Source organism: Mus musculus, chromosome 13 (genome assembly GCF_000001635.26).
Source record: "Mus musculus strain C57BL/6J chromosome 13, GRCm38.p6 C57BL/6J".
In the NCBI taxonomy this organism is placed as follows: domain Eukaryota; kingdom Metazoa; phylum Chordata; class Mammalia; order Rodentia; family Muridae; genus Mus; species Mus musculus.
In genome coordinates this window covers 113445415-113473307 of record NC_000079.6, presented here as the reverse complement: position 1 = coordinate 113473307, position 27893 = coordinate 113445415, and the positions used below count along the sequence as shown (strand labels likewise).

The 27893-nt window shown below is 42.6% G+C and overlaps 1 long non-coding RNA gene across 1 annotated transcript in view; it reads left to right on the top strand.

Annotated features, from left to right (window-relative positions):
- Positions 1-27020, top strand: part of 4921509O07Rik (RIKEN cDNA 4921509O07 gene) — a 56557-nt gene extending 29537 nt beyond the window's left edge. The window contains exons 4-7 of the long non-coding RNA NR_045501.1: positions 6789-7568; positions 8298-8786; positions 22093-22442; positions 26517-27020. This is a non-coding gene — a long non-coding RNA (RIKEN cDNA 4921509O07 gene). The remainder of the gene's footprint in view (positions 1-6788; positions 7569-8297; positions 8787-22092; positions 22443-26516) is intronic.
- The last annotated feature ends 873 nt before the right edge of the window (positions 27021-27893 follow it).

Sequence of the window (27893 nt, the reverse complement as noted above, 5' to 3'; positions counted from 1 at the left end):
AGTGCTTTATTTGTATATATTGATATGATCATGTGTTTTCCTTCTTTGTCAGTGTGATAAATTACATTGATTTTTGAATGTCAAATTACCTTTCATACTCAGGATAAAACCCACTTGGTCATGGGGTCTAATCTTTTTATATGTTGTTGGAATTGAAATGCTTTTTAATAAAATCATTTTATATGTTTTTTATATATTTGCATTCATGAGAACTATTGGTCTATAATTTTGTTTTCCCATTTTGGCATTAGGACAATGCTTCAGTTCATAGGAAAAATTAAGAAATACTCCCTCTGCTTTTGTCTTCTGCAAGAGGTGGAGACAATTTAGTATATTTTTTTCCTTAGTGTTTGGACCCGTGAGGGCCTGGTGTTTTCTGTTTGGGAAGGTCATTCATTCATTGTTGATTCAACTTCTTGAGCAGATAGAGGCTTGCTCTGATTGTCCGTTTCTTCTTGTCTGACTTTTGGCAGGTTGCCTCTTTCATGATTTGGTTATGAAGTCTGTAGACACAGCATTCATAGTCTCTCCTCTGCATCCTTTCCCATATATAGACACGGAGTGTTATCCCCTCCTCCATTTCTGATGTTAGCAATTTATGTCATTTTGTTTTCTTAGCCTATATAAAGGCTTATTGATTTTGTTTTTCAGAGAACCAGATTTTGGTTTTATTGACTTTTCTCTGTTGATCTGTGATTTCTGCTCTCTTATCCACTCTATTCCAATGAGTTTGTATTTTATTCACTCTTGCTTTTCTCTTGTCCTAAAGTGTAGATGATTGATGTCCGTGTCCAATTCTGTGAACCCCACTAAGCCCTATTTTTGCTACATCCCACTAGTTTTGAAAATTTGCATTTCATTTTCATTTAGTTCAAATTATTTTTTAATTTCTCTTAGAATTCTCACCATTGTCCATTTACTACAGATGTGTTGTTTACTCACCAGAAATTCTGGCAATCTGCTACTGTTTTATATTGGTTTTTATTCTACTTCCATTATAGACATATGTTTTCATGCCATATCAGTAAGGTGTGCTTTGTGGCTCAGAATGTGGCCGGTCTTGTGAGTGTCTCTTATGGGTTTGAGAAGAAAGTATATTCTGCTTCAGTTAAGTCCACTTGATTTATGGTACTTCCTGATTTTGGGCTGCTGATTCTCTCCATCCCTGCAGAAGTCTCCAAGTACAAACATGAATTTATCCATTTCTCCCTGGATGTTCAGGCTTTCAGGCTTTGACCTATATGTACTGACCCTTGGTTGCCAGTTGCATTCATATTAAGAATTGTTGGGCATTTAGTCTTAGCACAGTGAAGACAGGCTGATCTCTGTGAATTTGAGGCCAGCCTGGTCTACAATGCAAATTCAGGGCAGCCAGGGCTCTGTTACAAGGAGAAACCCTGTCTTGAGAAGCCAATATGTGTGTGTGTGTATCTATATCTATATCTATATCTATATCTATATCTATATCTATATCTATATCTATATCTATATCTATATCTATATCTATATCTAATCTATATCTATACTATCTATATCTATCTATCTATATCTGTATCTATATATCCATATCCATATCTATCTATCTATCTATCTATCTATCTATCTATCTATCTATCTATCACTTCTTGGACTATTGACTTACTTAGGGTGAGCCTATGTCTCTGCCCTGCAGGCTTCACTAATGTATCAATGTTTGCTATTATTATTTTCCTTTATTAGTGTAAGAATGCTAGAGTAGACTGAAGATGGGCAATTCCCTTCCTTCAAGTGAAAGACTGGAGAGGACTGTAATGGGTGTTTCTTGGGATATGGACGGCTGGCATTTCTCTTTCTCTTCCCCGTGTTGAATACTAAAGTTAGGTCGAGTTGAATATTTTCTTTCTCACTGGTAGGACAGGCTCTGATACGATTCCAGTTGGTCAGGCCCCACTAAAATAGTTTCTCCTTAGAGCAGGCTTTGTTCTGGAGAACATAGTGTTCTGATATTCACACTTCCCTTCTCACATCTCTCCTGGCCAGAAGCCCAACGACATTTCTTTTCTGATTTCTTAGATGAGAACCTGGTAGAAATCCTGGAGGTAAAATTCACAAAAAATGTAGCTACCATGTCCTTCTTAGGTTTTTAACTTTCATTTTATCCACAGCTAATCTACAATAATTCACCAGTTATAGCTCCTGTTGACCTACCCAGCATACGAAAGCTTCTGCTTGTGGTTTTCTGTCTCTGCCTGGCTGTCTTTAATTTGGTGAGCCAGGGGTTTGTCTTGTAACTTCTCTTCTTTCAGGAAGGGCTGAAAGGTTCAGGAAAGAAGGAAGCTGGGTTCACACCAAGGCTCGGCAAAACCCCTAGGGGATGGAGGTAGGGGTGGGAGGAGAGGTCCCTGTGAGCAGTCTGCTGCAGAGTAGTGTGGCTGCTGGGGGTCCCAGATAAAGTGTTCCTAGGTTTCAGCTGCTGACCCAAAGGAATGAGAAGAGGGCCTGGGAGGGTCCGCAGGGAAGAAGAAAATCTGGGTCCACTGCAATGTTCCACTTCTTTGAAAAAGATCTGAGAGGAGCCTCTGGGTTTTCTCTTTGCTATCCTTATTACTTATTACTTATTACTTATTATCCTTATTACTTATTGCCTGGATATGGAGCAGTGGCTCCTAAACCCCTTCCCTGCTATACAGGGATCCTGAAGCTTCCTTGACTGTTTTCAAACTTTAAAATATTAAATGGGTGTCCATATTATTATTCATATTAAGCAGTAAGCTATATTTCAACTCTGATGACGTTAGAAAGAGGAACACACACACACACAGAGACAGAGAGAGAGAGAGACAGAGTCAGAGAGAGAGAGAGAGACAGAGAGAGAGACAGAGAGACAGAGACAGAGAGAGACAGAGACAGAGAGAGAGACAGAGAGAGAGACAGAGAGAGAGAGACAAAGAGAGACAGAGAGAGAGAGACAGAGAGAGAGAGACAGAGAGAGAGACAGAGACGAGACAGAGAGAGAGAGAGCTATGTGGTAAGGATAGTAGCTACTTCCAGGTTGGGGGTGAGGCTGCTACATGCATGACTTTCCCCTTGGGCACGCCAGTGTCTCTCAATGTGGAACACAGCCTACAAAATCAGTGTCATTTAGGTGTGAGCTCTACCTTGAGAGGAATCTACTGTAGTGAGGATCCCCGTGAACATGGCTCTCCTTTCTCTTCAGTTCTTCATCTTTGAAATCTTTCTACATGTAAAGCATACAGCATATGGTTATCTGTCTTGGTTAGGGTTCCTATTGCTGGGGTAAAGCACCCTGACCAAAAGCAGCTTGAAGGGTAAAAAAGTTTGTTTCAGCTTGCACTTCCAGTAACAGTTAATCACCAAGGGAAGTCAGGGCAGGAACCTGGAGACAAGAACAGAATAGAGGCCCTGGAGGGTCACTGCTTACTGCTTTCTTCCACATCTCAGGACCACCTGCCCAGAGGTGACACCACTCTCAATGTGCTGGGGTCTCCCACACCAATCATTCACTAAAAAAATGCATCAAGGACTGGAGAGATGGCTCGGGGTTTAAGAACACTGACTGCTCTTCCAGAGGTCCTGAGTTCAATTCCCAGCAACCACATGGTGGTTCACAACCATCTATAATGGAATCCGATGCCCTCTTCTGGTGTGTCTGAAGACAGCTACAGTGTACTCAGATATATTAAATAAAGAAACCTTTTTTTTTTTTTTTTTTTTACAAAATGCACTATAGGTTTGCCCAAAGGCCAGTTTGGTAGGGGCATTTTCTCAGTTTTCTCTAGAGTCCCAAATGACTCTAGTTTGTGTCAAGTTGACATAAAACTAGCCAGCATAATAGCACTTTTATACTCTTTGTTAATATGGTCACATTTGTGACCTTCTAAATGTCAGATGCTCTGATGAGTATAGGCTTTGGTAGGCCGAATAAGGAGAGACTGGTGGCACGGGAGAAAGAAAAAGTCCACAGAAGGAAACCCAAAGCTGAAATTTGGTTCAAAACATACTTCATTTTTCATTTCCAATGTGCTGAGTCTGGGCCCTGAGGACTCCAGGGAACCTCTGAATGTCTGGAATGCAGTGGAGAGACGAGGGAATACCCCTGTCTCCTTTCCCTTCCTCCCTCTAAGGAATCCAGAGCTTCATGGTGGACCCATGTGTACCTCCCTTCTCCTGAGCTATCTCCCTGGCAGGGGCTCGGCAGACCCCGCTTTTACAAACAAAAGAAGCCAGCGCAGATCCAAAGTTCTAGGCGATTTTCCTATGTTGCAGCTGACTCTGCCAGTTTAGCACAATGCACTATAGTCCAGGGATGGAAGAGGCAGTTTAACCACAGCTGGAAGTTTTACAAATGGAGGTTAGACAACGGCACAAAAGGAGAGAGTAACAACCCTGTTAACATTTATCTGGGATTTCTCACTCAACTCCTGAGAACCACAGGGACATTGTGTGTGCTAAGGAGCAGTCTGTTGACTTTCTCAAGGGCAGATAATTTGGTAGAAAAAGCTGGTGATTTCTATGCAGAGTTGAATGGTTTGCTAATTTCACTGAATGGGCTGTTAGTGGACTCCCTCCAGCTATTACACCTGCTATATTCAGTTTCACAACCTTAATCAGTGTAACCGAAGGTATAAGATTATATTTGTTATCGCAACACAAATAAAGATTCAATAAGTCATGGAAGAAACAACTGCAAAGGAAATGATTACTTATAAAGCTTTGTTGTTATTACTGCACGTACGTCTTTAAAATTTAATGTAGTCAAAATGAAAATACAAGCCACCGGCTGGGAAAAGATAACTTACGTTCACACTACAAGAGAAAAACTATCCAGCACATTAGTAAGAACAACCTTAGAAAGTAGCAGCCGGTCAAAGTGCAGAGACAGAGGATCTATGGGATGTCCAGGCATAAGTGGGACATCTAAATGATACCTTCTCCTCACCGGGCTCTGAAGCCATTTCATGAGAAAGGATGGAAAGATTGAAAGAGCAGAGGTGGGGGAGGAGCAGAGTGAAGCATATCTTCTGGACATGGCAGGACTAACTGATAAACTCACAAACTCACAAAAGCTGCTGTTGTCTGCCCAAGTTTGAGCCGGTTAACATTCTAGCTTGGAATGTGGAGGGACTCACAAGCCTCCTCCATCCCTAGCTGAGGATTCACCAACTGTTGAGAGCTTCCTGGGGAGAGGGAGACTCGGTTTTCTTTAGGGCTGTGGTCTCTGGTAGGTTAATGGTACCACAGCCATGAGTACATGGGCAGTACACATTGGGCTTCATTTGTTGTTGAAGGTGGGTGTGGTCTGGAGGAGACAGGATGATGAGAGATGGCTCTGGGAGAAGCTGGAGGAAGGGTGGATATGGTCAAAAGGTATTGTGTGAAATTCTCAAATAGTTAATAGACATGTTATGTTAACAAAGCCCTTAGAAGTCAACAGGACACAAAGCTAATATAGGAAAATTGGCAAAGGATTGTAAACCAGAAACAGACCCAGAAGAAAACAAGAATGTGAAATAAATAAGAAAGTAATGCAAATTAAAATAACCAACGGTGAGATCCTGAATTACCATATCTCTAATTCTTGGGACTTTTAGACTTTTTCATTGGTTACTCTGGGGAGTGGAGATGTTGGTGTAGATGTTGTTTAATTGTGTAGAAAACATTTGTTGGAGAAAACTTCAGCAGCATATAAAGATATGCCTACTTTCAAACTTGTCAATTTTATCCAATTTATCCCTTGGAGATTCTCATACACATCAAAGGGTGGATTTGTAAAACAGCTCACACTCAAAACTGAAATATTAGGCTTGACTTAAATGAAGAATATTGTAGTAAGTCATGGTATATTCCCACTGCGGGAGCTTCTACAGCAGTGACAATCAAGGGAAATTGTGCTCCATACGTTTTATATTTTTAGATATAAATCTCATGAAGACGTCAATGTTGTTAAAGGATCCTTGGACTCATGACAAACAGATTTCTTGGGAAAGATAAACATCAAATTCAGGATAAAGGGGCCTCTGTAGGGAGGAGAATGTGATCTGGCCAAGTCATAGGAGGCTTCAAGGGTGCATTCTTTGTTTCTTGGCATTTTGTTGCACCATATAAGGTCCTTATTTTTTCTGAGGCAGTCTATATGGCATGTATGTGAGTATAGTGTTATTCTGTTTACTTCATTGTTGCTTGAAGTATTTCGTCAAAATAAGAGCTAGAAACCCCTCTAGTGACAATGTGCAGGTGTCCTATGTGGACAAGGACATCGCCATACTCCTGGTCAAGAAGCGGCAGTAGCACAGTGAGAACGGCGCGACGGCCTTGAATCAAGCAGAGGACTGAAGACGGAGCAGAGACATCTTTACCACTGACTTAATGAAATGATGCATTCACTATGAGTAATGGGTGGGTGGAGTCAAAGGTCACCTAAGAGATTTCTGACTTGAAAGGCTCGAAGTGGCTGATGTTTGAAGAATGTGGGGGGTGGGGTGGGGAAAGATGGCTGAGGGTGAGAATGAGGTACTCGTTGGGTTGGAGCTCTCAGAGTCACTCAGACACGCATATCTGGTGGGAATGGAGGCCTGGCCTCTGGGGTTTCACTTCAGTGACTGGCGACTTTTGTTTGCCCTATGACCCCCATCCCAGCTCACTGGTGACACATGACTCAGAGCTTCCTTCAGACTGTCAAGCTTCTGACTGTTGTGGTTTGATGGACATTTCAACTCCGTGTGATTTGGCATGACAGTTTTGACTTTGATGTTTCATAGTTGGTCTCCTTTTCTCTCTCTTCATCCTAGTTTCTTGATGATACCTCCGAGATCCACGAGGAACTAGAAGGAAAGGAAGATTGGCACAGAACAAGACAGACAAGCAGATAAACCTTCATGGATGTGTGTGAATACAAACAGAAACTAACATATTGGCTATATTTGGCCAAATGGTAAAAATATCACCCTATCAATGTGAGCCGGTACAAAGAACATCATGACCAGCTCAACGTAGATTCTATAACACAGGACAGGAGAAAATAATTTATCACACATAGGAAATAAGGAAACTCAAAGAGGCCTTGAAAGCCTACAAGGAAACCCTCACAGCCTAGCTACTTGGTCAGGTTTGCAGAGGTAGCTGTAGAAACCACTGAGCTGCTGATTATCCTCTGAGAAGATGCTAGAGGAAGAGAGGGAGGATCACAGAAGAGCTGCCATTTTAATCAGTGCTCCCAGGGAAGTGGCTGGTCAGAGCAGCAGGAGGCAAATGAGGAGAATGTATGTGACCCTAAAGCTGAAGGAGGATCGAGTTCAAGGAGAAAATAGTCCCTCACGAGACACGCCCAACCAATAAAACTAATGGGAGCTTGGGAGAGAAAAAGTCAAGGCAAAGAGGGTTAGCCAAGGTTACAGCTTGGAGAGGAGATCAAGTTCAGTAAACTTGGATGGAACCATAAAAGTAAAGAAAGAAGAGAAATATTGGCCAGTAAAGGAAAGATAATAAAACTGATGGTTGAGAAGGAATAGAGAAGATCGACTCAGTCCCTCCCGACTGTGACCCCAGGGAAAGGACCTGGATAATGATAGGTAATTACAGTTATTGTATTTCATTTTTGCCTGTTTCAAACAATGTGCAGTTGAGGATGATCTTGACTTCTCAGTCCTCCTGTTCGAACTCCCTGTGCTGGGATCACAGCTATGCACCGCCATACCCTGTTTTCTGTGGTGCTGTCATGAGCATGCCAGGCAAGCAGCTCAACTGCACCGTGTCCTCATGCCTGCTATAGTTGCTTCAAAGTGGAAATAGAATAGTAGATTAGCCTTCTTCAGCTCTGTCTTTACAGCAAATGCACAAGGTTCAGGAGCCTCCCGTGACCTTCTCAAACGATAGTCTACCAGCACTGCTTTGCAGTGAGGGACAAGGGGAGAATCCAGACACACAGTGATCTTGCTATAGAGTCAGCCTTGGAAGACAGAGTCATAACCTGGGCAACCTCAGAGCCAGGGTCAGTCTCTACTCTTCTGTGACTCATTGTTAAACCCCGGGCTGTCCACCCAGGGTTCATAGGCCTTGCTTGGTGTTACATTGTGAGTTCCTTACTGGTCCTTTCAGTGCATGAATATGATCCTTGAAGACAAGGAAGCCCCTAAAGATGTTATGCATCTCTTGGTCAGCACAGGTCCTCTCTGGCAGACTGGCCTCCATGCAGGCCTCTGATCAGCTTCATTCCCAGTGCTTGTTGCCCAGCTGGGACATCAGGGCAGGGTTCTCAGATCAGACATCAGGACCTCTGACCTTCTTCTCCTTCCTCACAGGTCAACCTGGGGCAGAGGCAGCGGCTCTTCTGGGGGTAGGAAGCATTCCCCTAACAGAAAAGAGGCTGGCACAGTGCTTACACCATGTGCTCAGAAAAGGATGGGGCCTCCTGGATGGAAAGTCTGAGGTCAGGTGGTTGTCCTAGGAGCCAGAGCACTTTGGGAGAAGCTGCCAGCATCACTTACACACACGCACTTGGGGGAATTTCAGCTGTCCCCAAAGTACCCCTTAATTTGAAAACAATGAGGAAGCAGGTCAGCGGGACTCATCACTTGGCAAAACATGACTCTGTGTGGCCTTGAAGTGTCTGGGCTGTGTTGCTACAGGCTCCAATTAGGTATAAGAAATGGTTGTGCCAGCTGGGGAAGAAGCCAAGCAACTCATCATTCCTGTCTAATCCACAGAAGGGGCTCCTTTGGCCCCAGGCACGGAAGGACCAAAGGCACCATTCATCAGACAGAGTTTTCCATGCAGGAGGGAGCCCACAGGTGCAGAGATAAATCTACTCGCCCACGGCCCAAAATGATGTCATGAGGAAGGCTTCTGAAAGTAGGATGCGGATGGCATAGCAAATCTAAGCTGCAGGGTGATGCTGAACAATTTCTGTGCATCTTCCCAGGCAGCGGGAGGAGGGCAAGGGCAGCTTTCCATGGGAACTCTAGACAGAGCTGCGTGGTTTCTGTCTGCAGGCAGTCCAGGATCAGAGGATCTGTATCAGGCAGTGTGGGTTCCTAGCTGGGTGATTGTTGGCAGTTGTTTGAGCTTTTAAACCCCAGAATCTTCCGTTGTAAGACAAGGGATGATGCTATATATCATCTACAGGATTATATGCATACAAATATGGGGGAGATGGTGAACATGAGAAATATATAAACAATAGGTCAAATATTGAGATATGGCTGTGCCTGGCCCTAAGTTCCTACACATTGTGTACAAAACAGTGGGTTTTCAGGCTGTGTCTTGCTCTGAGGCTCTACTCTATGAGCAGCATCTGAGTATTGAGGGTGAATGATGGCTCCACACCTGGATAGACACTGTAAACAACATCTGTTCTGCACTACTCTCAAGGCTCAGGCCAGCAAATCACTTGTTCCTAAAAGTAGAGAGTGTGCCAATTGATGAAGTTTTCAGAGCCAGTTGGGATTATAGGAGCACATGGACATATTAAAATCATATTAGGAACACCAGGCCCAAAACCTTTTTGGACACACCAGACCTTATAAGAAAAGTATGGACCCCATAAAGAGGAGGACATCCAATGCTATTCACTTGTCCCTTGGCTACTCTGTGTGCGTGTGTCAGGGGACAGACAAGGAGAGAGTTCCTGATTATCCCAGGGGCTTCAGTTTGGCCATGGCCCAAGTGTTGATTAGCCTGATTGATTACCACCATCTGTCTGTCCATTTGTTTGTCTAGATCTATTGTCTATTCATCATCCCATTCATCCACTTGGCCCTGGTCCTGGTCCTTGCCTCTTCAGCCTCCACTGAGCCTTACTTTTACACATTCAACGCTGACCCCCCCGGTTGGCCTTTCAGCAGAGTTAGTGATTTGACGCCCACAGAGACACTCTTTGCATATCTTGTCAGTTTCTCTGTTCCTCAAACCATTTAGGAATCCCCTGAAGCCTTCTGAAGCCTTTATAGCAATTCTGTAAAAGAGATACGATATAGTTATAGAGATACATTTAGCGTGTGATGTGTTTGTATGACTTAAAAGTTAGTATTGATAATTAAGCCCAAATAAAGAGTTTGGTCAGGGCTATGAAGGAAAAGGGGAATACTTGACAAATCATTTCCAAGGAAACCATCCTACCTTGTAGATTTATTGTTATTTATATATTTTGACATTGCAGAAAAATACAGATGTGTTTGACTGACATAGCACGCCCTGGCTCTAGCAAAGTTATTCTCTGAGAGGCTTTGTCTGAAGTTTATCAAACAAGTGGGGTTTGGCATTTGAGGCTGAGGAAGGATTTCGAAGATGTTAGATATTGCCATCAGCCTGCTTCATTGATGAAGCAGGAGGCTTCACAGGTGATGGTTTACTGTAACTCCTTGGTGAGAAGAGTTTAATCCCTGGATATTTGACTCTACATTCTGAGCATGTAGGCAGACATGTTCTTTTAAAACTATGTTAAATATCTTCTAAGCAAAAGTAGGAAAGGCATAAACGTTAGAGGAATACGGGGGGGGGGGGGGAGCGTCTGTAAATGCTGATGTTCCTTGGCATAGTGTAGGCAGAGTCTACTTCCCAGCCATTGTGACTAGAGCAGCCACAGACATGGAAGTGCAGGTTTTTCTGCAGAGAATAGTCTTTTGTATGTATGTCTAGGAGCAGTACAGTGGTCCACCAATTATACTTCTACCAATAGTGAATAGGGATCCCCCTTCCTCACGTGCTGGCCAGTATGCGTTGGCTTTCTTTTCTTCCCCCTCCCCCCTTCTCCTACTCTTCTATGAGGAGTCTCTTGTTCTTCCATGTGAATCTTAAGATCTTTTTTTTCTATCTCTGTGATAAACATCAAATCAATTTCACTGAGATTGCATTTAATAAATAAATTGCCTTCAGTGAGATAGCCCTTTTTGCAATATTGTTTTGTCCAGACCTCTGGAGGTCTTTCTGCCTTCAAGTGTGTTCCTCAATTTCTGTCTTGGGAATTTAAAATTTTTCATCATGGGGATCTTTGACATTCTTGGTTAGGTTTATCCCAAGGCGCGCATACACACACACACACACACACACACACACACACACACACACACACACACATATATATATATATATATATATATATATATATATATATATATACACATTAGACTATTGTGAATGGAATTGTTTCTCAGTTTGTTGTTTACTTCTGGTGTAGGAAGGTTAGTGACCTTTTGTGTTATTTTTGTATCCTGCCACTTTGCTGAATGTGGTTAACTGGGTTAAATGTTTTCTGATGGAGTCCTTGGGATCCATTACTTATGACATCATCCCGTCTTGCAGATGAGATAGTTTGGTTCCTTCCTGCTTGTAACCCAGGAGGAGCCTGATTGCGCTGTGCTGTACTGAACAAGAGTGGAGAAAGCAGACATCCTTGTCTTGTCCCTGATATTAGTGGAGATGCTTTGAGCTTTCCTCCCACTTAATATAACGTTTGGCTCTAGGTTTGTGACATAATAACTTTATTATATTGAGATATGTGGGTCTTTTCTATATCAAGTTTCCTCAGGACTTTTAACATGAAATGATATTGGATCTTGTCAAAAGCTGTGTCTGTGGAGAGAGACCATGTGATGTCTGTCCTTGAGTCCATTTGTGTAAGGCATGACATTTATTGATTTATGTATATTGAACTACCTCTGCATCTCTGGGGCAAAGACAACTGGATCATGGTGAACGATCTTTTTGATGTGCTCTTGAATTTTGTTGGCAGGTATTTCTTGGAGAATTTTTGCACACAGGTTCATTGGGTAAATTGATCTGTAGTTTCCTTTCTTTGCTGTGTTGGTATCAAGGTAATATTAGCCACATAGGAGCGGTATGGCAGTACCCCTTCTTTCCTTTCTCATGGAGCAATGTGAGAGGCACTGGTACTAGTTCTTCTTTGATGATCTAGTAAAACTCGCCAGCAAACCCATCTGGACTTGGATTTAATTTTTGTTGGGATGCTTTTAATTACTGTTTCGTTTTCCCTGCTTGTGGTTATTGATTTTTTTTTAAATGTTTATCTCCTCTTGCTTTAACTTGGACAAGTCATCACCATCTGTAAATTAACTCATTTCTTTAAAGGATTTACTTTTATTATTTCTAAGTTTCTCTACTATGCAGTGCTAGTGAGAAGGGATGGGCCCTTTAAGAAGGGGGGTTCATTTGAAAGAAGCACAGTCTTGGGGTATCCCCCTAAAGACAATACAGGGTCCCTGGCTATCTCTCTGCTTACTTCCTGGCCACATGGAGGAAAACTCCATCAGGGTTTTCACACCATCTTAGTGCAGCCCCCAAACCACAGAACCAAGAGTCCATGGGCTAAATCCCCTGAAATAATGACCCAGAAATAACCCTTTGCTCCTTGTCCATCATCTTTCTTGAACATTTTGTCACTGCCTGAGGGCTGACTAACACAACCAGAACTTTGTGTGGAGGAGCTAGCTGACCTTCTCTTGCATGGCCTTCTGGGTAGGCCAGGTCACCGGGTGCTCCCTCATCTAACCCTCACCTTTGTCTACCATGTGCAGTGTTCTCTCCTATCCTGCTAATTTGGAATCTCTTGTTCTCTCTCTTTTTTTTAATCTTGCCTCCTCTGCCTCCAACATGAAGTCAAATATCTGTCCGTGTCCAAGGCAGGCCAGCTTTATGCTTATTCTTTGAAGTCTTATGGGCAGCAAATATTTAAGCCCCCAGGGTCCCTAGATTATTTCTAAACAGCAGTTCAGGTAACTAAATGCTTTGTCATGTCACTAGTTAAGGATTCCAGGTAATTTGTACGTGTCTCCAGACGTTAAGTCTTCTTGGCCTTCATTTGTCAAGGAAAAGGGAGTGTTTGGCCTTTCAAGGCAAAGCCAAAACAGAAACAAGTTCCATCTATCAGCTCAGGTCTGTTATGTCCCAAGTGAATGTGAGTACAAGCACTACCAAACCTCCGAGTCAGAGCATCTCCCAGACAAAGGCTTCCAGGCCTGGGGAAAGTACTGTCTCCCCACCAGTGTGCTTGCTCTCATTTTCCTTCAGGACTAGAAACCAACTTCCAGATGAAAGAGACAAAGGCACTTCTCTTTAGCTCTGAGGTTTGCTCTCAACTTCACATCCCTCCCTTCTGCATGTGAGTATTTGCTGGTGTGACCAGGCACAGGCACAGCAGGGCGGCACTCCCAGCTCTGCTGCTAGGGAAGGAACAGGTCCCACTGAGAAGACTATGCTGGCAGCAAGGAGAGAGAGAATCCTCTTAGTGAAGGACTTATACACAGTAACACTCTGCCGACATGGCCAGAACTTTATATATTAATTAGTGTTGCCTCAAGTCTGTCACATAGAAGCATTTTGATCTTTCAAAACCCTCCCTGACCTCCCACCCCTACCCTCACACATATGAATTACAGTGATGCACTTATTTCTACCTGTGGGGCAAGGCTCTTTCCATAGAACTCTGTATTGTATATCACCAGTGTGCAAAGGGTCTTTCAGAATCTTATCTAATGTGCACCGAGGAGCCTGATTGTCCTCCCCCAAGGCTAGTTCTCTCTTCTCCCTTTACTCTCATCTTACCGTAGAACATCCAAAACATCTAACTGCTAGAAAATCCATCGGGCTGCTCATGACCCTAACCCCCTGTGCTTTCTTGACACATGACAATCCCTGTAGCTTCATTGAACCTTTATTAACAGACCCTAGTCTCTTAAACTCCAAACCCTTTTCTACTTTGAATTCTAAAACCAAAAAGCAACCCAGCTTTCACTTTACATGGCTATTTTTCTTGTTAAAAATAGATGTTCCAGGATTTAGTGTTTGTTATAAAAATAAAAGATATTTTCAATACTAACCAAGAACCCAATGTTAAAAAATATTACATTTAGATTGACCTAGAGAGAACAGGCACCAAGTATTAAAATGGCTGCCACAGCTTGTGTCCTTTTGAGTATATTAACCTCAAGATGATATAGATGGGTGCATATCTTTGAACGTAGGTTAATCTTATCAGAATCTACTTTCAGCAGTTGAAGGGGCTTGTAGGACCAGAGAGCAAGAATTGAACTTTGCTGTGATCAGCCCTACAGTAACAGATTCTTAGTCTGTGATTTGATTGAAAGCAACTTAATCATATGTTATGAAAATGAAATTAATACAGTTTCAAGCACCTGTGTAATGAGAGCAATAGAATCCAGGCTTGCCAGATCCAGAACTCTCTATAGGACTCCCAGCACTCTGTTACCTATATAGCTATTTTAGAGGTATCCCTACAATTCTACAAGTTGTAGAGGCTCCTGTAATTAGAATCACCTGCATTTGGTAAGAAATGTTAGAAGCAAGCTTGGTTCTTTTTTTTTTTTTTATTTTACAGGAATTATTTTTATTTTCATATGTTGTAGCTTTAATTTATTTTCCTTTCTTTATTTATTCATATTAATAACCTCTGATGATTGAGAACATTTATTTCTGAGGGGGGTGAGTGAGATACACATAAGTAGCATGGACTTTCGAGAATGGGAGGACAATTGTGGCATTTACTTCTCTCCTAGCTTATATGGTTAACACATATGGTTAAGGTTTCCATACATCAGAGGTTTTCAACCTATGGCTCACAACCAATTTGGCAAATCTCTGTCTTCAAAAATATTTACATTAAGACTCACAACAACACCAAATTTACCTTTGTTTAAAGTAGCAACAAAATAATTTTACTGCGGGGTGGGAGGGTCTTTGCACCATGAGGAATTATATGATAGGGTTGAGAGCCTCAATCACAGGTCAGGTTAGGTGCCTTAACCCACTGAGCCATCTTTCTGGCTGGACTCAAAGGATTAATATGAAGTGTCTTCCTTATGAACTGTCTCTCTTAGAGTTCCGTCCTCCTGGTGTGTAATGGAGTTTTTACTATGCCTTTAAAATTCTTTGTAGTTCTTCTGAACACACATGCTGTGTTCCCTTAGCTATTTTTATTTGTCACCATGCTACTGTTTTCCTTCATGTTTTAAGAATGTAAGAAATCTTAGTGTATAGAAAACAATATAGTTTGTTTTCTAAAGTTTAAGGTATTTTCAGTTAAACATGAGCAATTAATATGATCTTGCTTAGGTGTCTAAAACACTTTAAGCTTAAAATATTTGCTGTGCCATTTGTGGTTAAAATAACTCCCATCCTTTTTTTTTGATATTTTTTTCCATTTTTATTAGGTATTTAGCTCATTTACATTTCCAATGCTATACCAAAAGTCCCCCATACCCACCCACCCCCACTCCCCTACCCACCCACTCCACCTATTTGGCCCTGGCGTTCCCCTGTACTGGGGCATATAAAGTTTGCGTGTCCCATGGGCCTCTCTTTCCAGTGATGGCCGACTAGGCCATCTTTTGATACATATGCAGCTAGAGTCAAGAGCTCCGGGGTACTGGTTAGTTCATAATGTTGTTCCACCTATAGGGTTGCAGATCCCTTTAGCTCCTTGGGTACTTTCTCTAGCTCCTCCATTGGGAGCCCTGTGATCCATCCATTAGCTGACTGTGAGCATCCACTTCTGTGTTTGCTAGGCCCCGGCATAGTCTCACAAGAGACAGCTACATCTGGGTCCTTTCAGCAAAATCTTGCTAGTATATGCAATGGTGTCAGCGTTTGGATGCTGATTATGGGGTGGATCCCTGGATATGGCAGTCTCTACATGGTCCATCCTTTCATCTCAGCTCCAAACTTTGTCTTTGTAACTCCTTCCATGGGTGTTTTGTTCCCAATTCTAAGGAGGGGCATAGTGTCCACACTTCAGTTTTCATTCTTCTTGAGTTTCATGTGTTTAGCAAATTGTATCTTATATCTTGGGAATCCTAGGTTTGGGGCTAATATCCACTTATCAGTGAGTACATATTGTGTGAGTTCCTTTGTGAATGTGTTACCTCACTCAGGATGATGCCCAAGCTTGGTTCTTAATAGGGTTTCAATATACATGTTTGTATTTAGAACATCAGTTGAGTATACTCAGCTGTGAGAGTGAATGGGCTGTCACTGACTTTTCCCTCCTAAGTTATATTGTCTCTGGTGCTCTGGGTGACATGAAGTCCCTATTGAGCATGAGCAAAACTAGACAATTAGATTGTTGAGAAGTATTTCTGATGCTTCCTGAAAAGTAATTCTTAAGAAATCTCCTGAAAGGTTGATGAGGTTAGAAAACAGAGCAAAGAAGTTCCTCACCCCTTGGATAAGATTCTAAAGAAGGAGGAGAAGGAGGAGGAGGAGGAGGAGGAGGAGGAGGAGGAGGAGGAGGAGGTGATGGTGGTGTAGGAAGAGGAGAAGGAGAAGGAGAAGATAACAAAGAAGAAGACAAGGAAGGGAAGCAGGAGGGGGAAGGGGGAGGGGGAGGAGGAGGGGGAGGGGGAGGGGGAAGGGGGAGGGAATATCTAACACAGTAAGAAACTCTCCTGTCTGTGTGGCTGGATATCCCAGTGAAAGACCCAGGCAACTGAATAGAACAGTGTTTTTCATCCTCTGGATGGAAACCCCTTTCAGAGCTGCATAGCAGATATCCTGCATATCAGATGTATAATTGTGATCCATAACAGTAACAGAATTACTGTTTTGAAGTAGCAATAAAATAATTATATGCTTAGGGATTACCACAACATGAAGAACTATATTAAAGGGTTGCAGCATTAGGAAGGTTGAGAACCACTGTTATAGGAGATGTTATACTCATGTTTATTAGTCACTGGTATGGGCGCTCTCATCAGAGAGCACCGTAGCTGATAGCTTAGGCTAACTCAGCAGTTGAGGGAATAAGTGTATCATCCCCAAAGGAGGATCTAGGCTGACCACACCCAGTTCCATCATAGTCCATTAATTGCAGTTTCAGATCCATTGCTTTGAACAGTTTCTTGGGACAATAGCTCCCGGGTTCTAGTGGTCACTCTCCCTACATGAACCATGGGAAAGGAAAGTGAATGAGATGAAAAGGGCCCAACAAGTTCAGCTATCCATAGGGCCCAACTAGTAATTTCTTTTCCCTTCCCTTCCCTTCCCTTCCCTTCCCTTCCCTTCCCTTCCCTTCCCTTCCCTTCCCTTCCCTTCCCTTCCCTTCCCTTCCCTTCCCTTCCCTTCCCTTCCTTTCCCTTCCCTTCCTTTTCTTTTTTCTCTTCTCTTCTCTTCTCTTCTCTTCTCTTCTCTTCTCTTCTCTTCTCTTCTCTTCTCTTCTCCCCTCCCCTCCCCTCCCCTTCCCTTCCCTTCCCTTCCCTTCCCTTTCCTTTTTTTCTTTTCTTTCTCCATTCATTCATTTTTTTATCAACATCATGGAAAGACAACTTTGGTCCAGAAGGGACCCAAATGAATCAAGGAAATGTCAAATATCTCCTCTGAGTCACACTCATTGCACAGCAACAGGGATCAATCACTTGATAAAGCAGCAAATCTCTTGGCCTGCCTATTCCTGGAAACTGAGCCCAACCCTCAGTCACAGCCTATCACATTTTCATGGGACCCCTGAGCGTAATCCCATCCAGTCAGGCAGCCTCCTAATGAGTAGGAACATGTAATTTTCAGAGCTGTCCCAAGAAGATAAGAAATGAGGATTTTATAATCAGTATTGACTGGTCATTGGATACCAGTCATCCAGGAAGTGTATAAGATCTCAGTCAGGGGTTTCTCTTCAGCTGAGTCAATTCTTATAAAGGTCAATATTCCAAGACAACCAGTTGTGCCTTCCCTACAGGCATGGGCCTTTCCTTCTTGAAAGGAGGTCTGAGCTGTCCATCACTGTGGCTACCATTTCTATGTAAGTCAAGGTCAAATATAGTCAGTTCCATGTTAACTCCATTTGGGTCTAAGAACGTAAATCAAATGTGTAGACTCTCAATAATGATGAATCTGAATTCCCATTTAGAATATAAAACCACATAGACATAAGATTTTGTGTTACATTATAAAACCATCAGCATATAATACCTACATTCTCATTCTCTCTCTCTCTCTCTCTCTCTCTCTCTCTTTTGTAAAGCTGTAGATATGCTTTCATCAACAAATGACATTACATTTTTAAGCCCTTACATTTTTACCAGAAAGAGGGTTGGCTTTAATGCCATCTTTGAGGGTGAGATCATAGAAACCAGAAAAGCCAAGCATCTCAATGCAGGAGGTGATCATTTTCAGTAAATGGGAGACAGTTCACACCCCCCTTGTAATTAGAGCCAACACACAGTAATTACATGAGAAAAGCCGCTTGGTGATAACAATGGAAGAGAATCTGCCCAGTATGGGGTCATTTTCCTGTTCTAAAAGTGTCAAACACAACTAATGTGGAAGAACTTTCAAAAGGACATTGAATTTACAGCTCTCCATTCAAGGTTACTCCCACCTACGCAAGAGGCAAGCTCTCTATTTCAAGAACTAGTCACCCACAAATGGACCTGCATGACATAATTGGAATATAAAACTATGGAAGTGCCAGATTTATATCTCTGAGGTCAATTTAAGCCAACGCGATCTTATTCTTATAAACTGCTCTGTCTCCCTTGCTATGCTGTGGTTTATAATAGAGTTATTATTAGCTCTGACCACAGCTATGCCACTCTGACAGCTTCCCCACCTGTCTGCACTGAGAGTGATCTCCTCCGGCGTGGAATGTCGGCTGTAGTCACTCTTCAAACCTCTCAACCAGCCCTCAGCTTTGGACAGTGTCACTGAGCTCTCTTTGGGCGTGGTTATTTCCTCAAAGGGACAGAGGAGGTGGAGGATGCAGATCACGTCATGCCATTCTTAAGAGGTCCCCAAAGCGCTCAGCATTAGAGCCTTCTACACTAGACGCTGCCTACATGTTTCTTGTGGGTGTAATGATTTATATTTGACTTGGGCGAGAGATGGATCTTATTTTTTCTATTTATTTGAAAATACTTTATTCTATTAAGTGAACACTTTATAGAGTTCCCTTTTTGCTTACATATGGCATTTTGTCAGGAGATGAATCCTAAACAACAACAACAAAAACAACAAAAGCAGCAGCAGCAAAACCATGTGCCTTTAAAACTGCATCTGACAAGCTGAGCCACGGTTCTCTGCCCAAATAAATCTCCATTTGTGAACACTGGGATGGTAAATAATCCAGGTGTGGTTTCGAACCATGAAAAGAATTGGGGTCAGCAGGATAGAAAGTGATGAAACATAATGGGATATTTTATGACATAATTCTTAGTTTTAAAATGTGTTATTTTTGCACAAATAATTGTGGAATAGTCTCTACAAGTTGGAGGATCCAGTTGAATTACTTCAAACAATAGCAACTTTTCCAGCCACATTTACTGACATATTTACTGGCAAGTCTTATGAACTGAGATACAGTACAGGTATAGTGTACTACAGCACTATGGAATGGCACATGCTCCTAAAAATCACTGATTTTCAACTGAAAAAAGAACTGCACATTACTAAATAGATGTAATATAGTTGAGGACTTTGGCAGAACCTTGGTTCATACGTGAGATGAAATATTGGAGAAAGTGCTCGGTGCTGGACTTATTCCGATAAATGTATGGGGGAATCAGAGGGCAGCAGCACAGATACCTTCCACTTCCAAATATCTCAGTTCAGTATTCAGAAAAGTAAAACTGAGAATGATGAGAAAAAAATCACAGTACAGCATCAGAGCTGAGACAGAAGATAATTGGAGGTTTCCGCAGATTGAGTAGCACTGTGGTCCATACATACATACATACATTCAATTGAGGTTTCTTCTTCTTCTTCTTCTTCTTCTTCTTCTTCTTCTTCTTCTTCTTCTTCTTCTTCTTCTTCTTCTTCTTCTTCTTCTTCTTCTTCTTCTTCTTCTTCTTCTTCTTCTTCTTCTTCTTCTTCTTCTTTTTCTCCTCCTCCTCCTCCTCCTTCTCCTTCTCCTCCTCCTCCTCCTCCTCCTCCTCCTTCTTCTTCTTCTTCTCCTTTATTACTTTAATTTTTTTACAGACCAGTTGTTACCCCTTCCTGGTCCACCCTCCCACAGTTTCTCATCCCACTCTTCCTCCCTCTGTCTCCAAGAGGATGCTCCCACCTCTACCCCAAACCCTGCCAGGCTTCCCTACTCCCTGGGGCCTCAAGTCTCTCAAGGGTTAGGCACATGTTCTCTCACTGAGGCCAGACCAGGCAGTCCTCTGCTGTATATGGGCCAGGGTTCTCCAACCAGCTAGTGAATGCTGTCTGGTTGGTGGCTCAGTGTCTGAGAGATCCTGGGAGTCCGGGTTAGTTGAGACTGCTGGTCTCCCTATGGGGTCCCCCTCCTCCTTAGGCTCTAAGATCAATAATTGATAAATGGGATCTCATAAAATGGAAAAGCTTTGTTAAGGCAAAAGACATAGTCAATAAGACAAATCGGCAACCTACAGATTGGGGAAAAAAAAAAAAAACTTCACTAACCTCACATCCAATAGAGGAATAATATCCAAAAAATATAAAGAACTCAAGAAGCTAATCTCAAAAAAAAACCCCAAACAACCAAATCAAAAAATTGGATATAGAGCTAAACAAAGAATTCACAACAGAGGAATCTTGAATGGCTGAGAAGCACTTAAAGAAATGTTCAAAGTCCTTAGTGATCAGGGAAATGCAAATCAAAACCACCCTGAGAGTCCACCTTACACCAATCAGAATGGCTAAGATCGAAAACTCAGGTGACATGTTGGCAAGAATGGAGGAAAACTCCTCCATTGCTGGTGACATTGCAAACTGGTACAACCACTCTGGAACTCAATCTGGAGGATCCTCAGAAAATTGGAAATAGATCTACTTGAAGACCCAGCTATACCACTCTTGGGCATAGACCCAAAAGATGCCCTACCATCCCACAGGGGCATGTGTTCCACCGTGTTCATCGAGGCCTTATCTATTGATAGCCAGAAGCTAGAAATAACCCATAAGTCCCACAATGGAAGCATGGATACAAAAAATGTGGTTCATTTACACAATGGAATACTATTCAGATATTCAAAACAAGGACATCATGAGTTTTGCAGGCAAATGGATGGAACTAGAAAATATCATCCTGAGTGAGATGTAACTCAGACCCAAAAGGATACTCATAGTATGTACTAGCTAATAAGTAGATATTTGTAAAAAAAAATTAAAAAAGTACAGAATACCCAGGATAAAACCTACAGAACTCAAGAAGGTGAACAAGCTAAAGGGTCCAAGTGAAGATGCTTCAATCCCACTTGGATGCAGAAGAATAAAATCAATGGGGGAGGGGGGGTTGGAGGGGGGGGGGAGGGGGAGGAGAAAAGGGAAACATGATCAGGTATTAGGGGGAGTACAGGAGAGAAGCCCCGAGGGTGAGCAGAAAGAATGGAAACAGGCAACCTGGGGGAGGGAGGTGGGAGGACCCTCCAAAAAGTACCAGAGACCTGGGAGGTGAGAAACTCTCAAGAGAGGGACCGTAGATGAAATGCCCTACAGTGGGCATAGGGAACTTGTAGAATCTACTTCCAGTAGAAAGATAGGGCATCAAGTAGAGAGATGAGGTTGCCATCTCACAGTCAAAAACTCTGACGTAGACTAATTCCTGTCTAAAAGAACTTCAGGAACAAAAATGGAGGAGAGACTGGAGGAAATGAGGTCCAGTGACTGGCCCAACTTGTACTGTCAAGGCTCCAAGGCCTGACACTATTACTGGTGTTATGGTGTGCTTACAGACAGGAGCCTAGCATAGCTGTGCTTCCAGAGGCCCAACAAGCAGGTGGATGAAGCAGACACAGATACTTATACTCAACCAATGGTCTGAAGTCAGGGACACCTATGGCTGAATTAGGGAAAGGCTGGAGATGAATCTGATTCATTGTTTCCCCAGCACATTGCCTGGTCAAGAGTAGATAATTACTGTTCATTGATTGACCTGACAGGATCAATCAAAGTTGGGACAGTCCATAAGAGAGTTGCTAGGTTGGGTTCATTGAGGTGGAAAGACTTACCTTAATTGTGGGTGGTACTATTCTGTGGGCTGAATCAAAAGGAGAAGAAACCTAGCCAACTGCTTAGAACTAGTGAGGTTGTAAATTTAAGAGAGTTTACTGCTGCCATGTTGCTGAGCCAGGATAATTTGTTAGCTATGTTCTAATCTTATCTTTATACCCACAGATAGTGAAGCTATTGCTCCTTGTCAGAGAAGCTTCTCTCTATAGAGAATGGAAACCATTGCAAAAAACCATTACAGAAAACCACAACTGGACTTAATGCAGAGCTCAATGGATTGTGGAGAGCCCCATCCCGGATAATACATCTGTAGCATAGCTCCTGCCTCTACGACTTGGGGAATATCCAGGAAAAGAGGGCAGAAAGATGTAAGGGCCAGAATACCAGGAAGTTTGCCGTGAGACTGCCTCCCGCAGAAATGGTTGCAGAAACAAGACCTGCACTGTGAACACATCAGTTGACATGGAAGGAGAAAAACTCACTGGAGGGAGCTCACCCTAGACAAGGAACTACAGGTAACTAATGTCTGAATCGCCCTCTCCCAGAACATAGCCCCCTGATGGGTGAGACAACACTAAAGGGTGGGTCCTGAAACAATATACACACCAACAACCAAAGCAGACCCACCAGGTTCTATTATATATAGATAGGTACATATAGATATATGACAATAATAATAAGAGAAAAAATGGTTATCAACTTGAGAAGAGGGGTGGAAGAGGGGTTGATGAGAAGGAATAATTTAAAATTTAACTAAAAAAGGAGAGAGTGAGCTAAGCATGAGCGTCTTTCTGTCATTGCCTCTTGACTGTGGACATGACTGACAGACAGATGGACAGAAGGATGTGACTGACAGATGTGACCAGATGTCTTAAACACACTCCCATCTCTTCCCTGCTGTCCTGAATTGTAGCCCCTGAACTACAGGCTAAACCAGACTTTTTCTTCCTTGGCTCAGCTTATTTAATCAGGGGTCTGATTATTGAAATAAGAAAAGGAACTGAGACATGGCTCTAAAAGCCATTTTTAACTGAACGAAGAAATGAATGAAAGGATAAACCATTAAACTAAAGCCTGATTAAAAACTCGGAGAAAGGAGAAGAGCATGGTGAGCATATTTGTAACATGGAGGCTCAGAAGACTCTAAATAGTTAAGGCTGTCCTTAGAAGGACATCATATCACAATACCCTCAAACTGTATTAGAGAGTCGTAGCAAAAACAGCATGGTATGGCCACAAAACCCAAACATGTATAGAATAGAGGACCCAGAAATAAGCCAACCTAATTTTTTGATTAACTTGTCAAAAACATACACTGGAGAGAAGACTACCTTTTTAATAAATGGTGTTGGGAAAACTAGATTCCACACATGTAAAAGAATGAAATTAGAATGCCTCCTATTCTGCACACACAAAAAAATTCCAATTAAAAATGGATTACAGACATTAACATAAAACTTGATACTTGGAAGCTGCTATAGGAAAACCTGAGGAAATGCTCCAAGGGAATGGCTGTGCGATGAGGCCTTGAGAAGGACACCAGTAGTATAAAACTGACACTTGATATTGCATAGAATTAGAAAGCTTCAGCACTGCAAAGGACACAATCACAGGCAGAACGGGAAAAAAAATCACTGCCAACTACACACCAGCAAGAGACTAACCTTGAGCCTAGGGAAAGAAAGGCAGAAGATAAGCACACACAGACCCAAGCTATCCACTCTTTACTGACTAATGGATGGCAGAGACAACCCTCAAAGGGAGAAATGTTAATGGTCAATAACATCTTGAAAAGGTGTTTGTCACCCCTAGCCATCAGAGAAATGCACATTAAAACTTGGAAATGCCCCCTTGCTTCAACAGGCATGGCTATTGTTAAGAAAGTAAATGGCAAAAAGTCCTGGTGAGGACACAAGGGAAGGGGTCACTCCAGCTGCTGGGCACATTAACTCACCAGCTACTGTGGGCACCAGTATGGATGCTCCTCCAAAGACTGAATATAGAACTTTATTTGATATATACATGACCCATATATGTAAAGATACCATGAAGAAACTCATTATTTTGCATGCTGTCCTAAAGAAAAATAAAATAAATCGCAAACAAGAGAAACTTTGGACAGTCACTAATATACAGCAGTAAGCTGTGTGACTCTGTATGTGCCCCAGTTACAGGGTCACAAAACTTAGGCAGCAATGGCAGCTCAGGATAGGTCTCCTGCAGCGTGCTGGCAGGGATCAACGCACAGTCAGCAGTCATGTGACCTTCGTTATTGTCTTCTATTGCAGTTTTGTGATCTACTTATGTCATTACAATGGGGTTTTACCGTAACCTTCTAATTTAATCTGTGCTGGTTTTAGCAGAGCAAGGAAGGAGTAGTTTTGATTTGCCATCCTAGAATTTTATGGAGCTTGAACTCTCGTTTATAACCTTGACTTTTCTTTATATTAATCATTGTTTACACTTCTTAAATGACTGGCCTTTTCCTTTGTTCCCTCAGTGTATTTAAATTTTTCTCCTTACCATCAAAAAACCTTCCAATAATCATAAGGGCTGACAAGCGTGATGGCCACATTTATGTTTTAAGGTATGCACATGGCTGTGGTTAAGAGGGAAAACAAAAATGCCTCTATCCTGTAAGCCCCACTTGCCCTGAGGGCTTTTGTTCATGCAAGATAACAAGATGACAATTCTTGGGTCTTGACATCCATGTCCCACCTTTTCACCTCTGTAAAAAAAAAAAAAAAAAAAAAAAAAAGCTTGGTTGCCCCAGCAACAGGCACAAGCATACTTGATCACTCATAGGTGGGAAGCACACAAGCAGGAAGTAGCTCAGGATGTCTGCTGGCTCCTGATTGGACAGAGGTGGGAAGTACTTGTGGGGTTTGCCTTTATACCCCTGATTCTGGGCATTCTGAGTATGGATGGACCTAGCCAGTATCTGATAAAACTTGCTTCCAAGTTGGCTCAAAAATTGTGGTCTTGTTCTCGCCTGGCTGGATGAAGACATGCTGCGAGCACTTGATGCAAGGTACTGTTTTAGAAGCCACACGATCTCATTTAGCTCTATACTCAGACAAGCATTATTATACTGTCTTACATCTGGGGAAAGTAATGCTTAGAGGTTAATTGACTCTTATGGATCACATGGCTAGACACAATGGCAAATCTAGCATCTGATCCTTTACCAGAGACATCCCGAGTTCTGTGTAGGATGACCCCTGACCACTGAGGGTGTGCCCAGGCACAAACAACTCTCTCTCAGCTGTACCCAAGGGTCCATGGGGAGAGGAAGCAGCTGTTATTCTTCATGAGCAACTGAGATAACCCAGACATGGCCTTTACCTATGGGAATCTTCCACTCTTAGCTCTGTCCTCATCAAGTTGATGTTCCTATGCTTCTGATCTTATCTTGTCATTTCCAGCTTTGAAACCTTCCAAAATTCTCAGTGGCAGACACAATCAGACACTTCCTTCCATTATCTTTCCTGTCCTGGAGATATGGGGTACCATGACCCCCACTCTGACTCCCACATTCCTCTCTCCTGCCTTTCCCCACTTATTTCATCCTTAAACATTTACTAAGTATGTCTGTCATGGTGGAGAACCAGGGATAGATAGAGCAGTGTCCTTGCCTTTGGGGATCTTTCACTGTTTGAACAGCCATATTTCTTCCACCTTCCCACATAAACCCAGGGTCTAACCAGCTTCTAGCACTAGTGTTTCTTTGCCTGGGTGTTTTCTCAGCTTGGTTAAAGGGTTAGAAATGTATTTCTCCTCTACCAATATCATTTCAATCAACAGCCACAAGCTGTTAAATATTCCAGCTTCCTCATCGCTTGGGATGGACTATTCTGAGATTCAGGTTCTACACTGGATCCCAGAATTCCCCTGTAGAAGTTCCAGCTATCTACTGTCACACTGCTCAGTAAGGAATGCCCCCCCCCCTTGCTTTCCCCTTCCTTTTCCAAAGTTTGCAGGAATTAACGTCAAAATAAATTACTAGTGCTCTGTGTGGCTTGGAATGGAAGCCAAAATTAGTTCTTCAATAACCTTGGACTTTGTTATGTCTGCATGAGAGACTGCAGGAAAACACAGATTTTGCATTTGGCTGACATGGGGTCTAAATCTTGGTCCTGCTATAGAGTAATCTGTGACCCTGGGGACTTTATGAAGGGGACATCTTGGCCATCAGGAAATGTGAGACTGTGGTTGATACAAGCACACAGCTGTCCCCTTAATTGAATTTTGTTGTTTAAAATTCTTTTCTCTTTGTTCAGGATCTCTCTCAGCCTAGAATCTTCTTCCATACCATTTTTCCCCATGGGAACCTCTCATTGGCCTCTCCTTCCACCTTAGCATGAGCCTCTGAGGTCAAGCCTTGTAGTGTGTGCTAGGAGGGGGCACTTACATAGCATAAACCACAAGCAAACTTGCTTTCTGATAATTCATCTCCATATTCCCTGTGGCACTGATAATCATACCCAGACAACCTTGCCCTGGTTTTAAATATCCTGAGTTTGAATTATTAAAGGAGAAAACAACAGCAAACAACAATAAGGCATGATTTTTTTTCTTTTCTTTCCCAGGATCTCAGGACCTAAGACACCCAGAAGTCAATCACAGGGCAACTTCCGCCACTGACCTGTTCTTGACCCAGACAAAGCAAGTATCTGTGCTCTGCCCTGTCCTTTCCTGGGGAACTTGTTGGAAGGTGAATGTCCTGAAAGCTGTATTCATGGCCATGGCTCCTCTTTGAGGAGTCTTCTCTAAGGAAAGAGGAATTTGTTTGGCTACTGATGCTGCCTGAGGCTGTTAGGGAAACTGTCATTGGACCCACCAGACTCCCTGCAGCTGATCTCCCTTGGTCCCCAGGCAGTTAAGCATCTGCCCACCACCACGACAGGAGGAAGGGGAAGAAACAACTCAAGGCAGCCTGCTGCGTTTGTCTGATAACTTTTGCACTTGTTTTACGGAAACTGCATCTGCACATAATATTACTTATACACAGACTTAACTATTTCCAAAGCCAAGAGGAAGTCTGTATGCACAGCTCTTGGAGTCAACTACAATTGGCTATGTCAGCTCCTGCTACGTTCATGTTTCTGAGTTCTGCATTTAAATTTCGGCTTCTTTTCTCATGGTTGCCCAAACCCAAAGTCTCAAGACCTCTCTTATTTTCATAGGATCATCTCTCTTACACATGAGCTTCCTACCCCCTCTGTCTTAGTCAGGGTTTCTATTCCTGCACAAACATCATGACCAAGAAGCAAGTTGGGGAGGAAAGGGTTTATTTGGCTTACACTTCTATACTGCTGGAAGCAGGAGCTGATGCAGAGGCCATGGAGGGATGTTACTTACTGGTTTGCCTCCCCTGGCTTGCTCAGCCTGCTCTCTTATAGAACCCAAGACTACCAGCCCAGAGATGGTCCCACCCACAAGGGGCCATTCCCCCTTGATCACTAATTGAGAAAATGCCTTACAGTTGGATCTCATGGAGGCATTTCCTCAACTGAAGCTCCTTTCTCTGTGATAACTCCAGCTGTGTCAAGTTGACACAAAACTAGCCAGTACACCCTCATTATCTCCACATAACTTTCCCATACTATTTCATCGAGTGTTTACTTGACCACGAAGACACACATCACGGAGCAGCATTAGGGGCTTACATCTCCTTTTTTTGTCCATTGAAGATCTGGAAATGGATGGACTCAGAAGTATTGGAGGCTCCCTCACAAGTTAAATATGCCTGTAGTGTTCCAATACTCTGTTAACATTGTCAACATATTGAGTCTCCCGTCAGTAGCAACTTAAGATATCTTGCTCAAGTCAAGTGTTCTGATCTTCAGCGTGAGCCTGCATGCTTGCTGTCTCTGTGTATAAATGCCATCTCGAGACTCTGTTTTCATCATAGTTCCAAGTCCTTCTTATGCTTCTCTTTCTGACCTTGATTGCTTAAAGGTGTT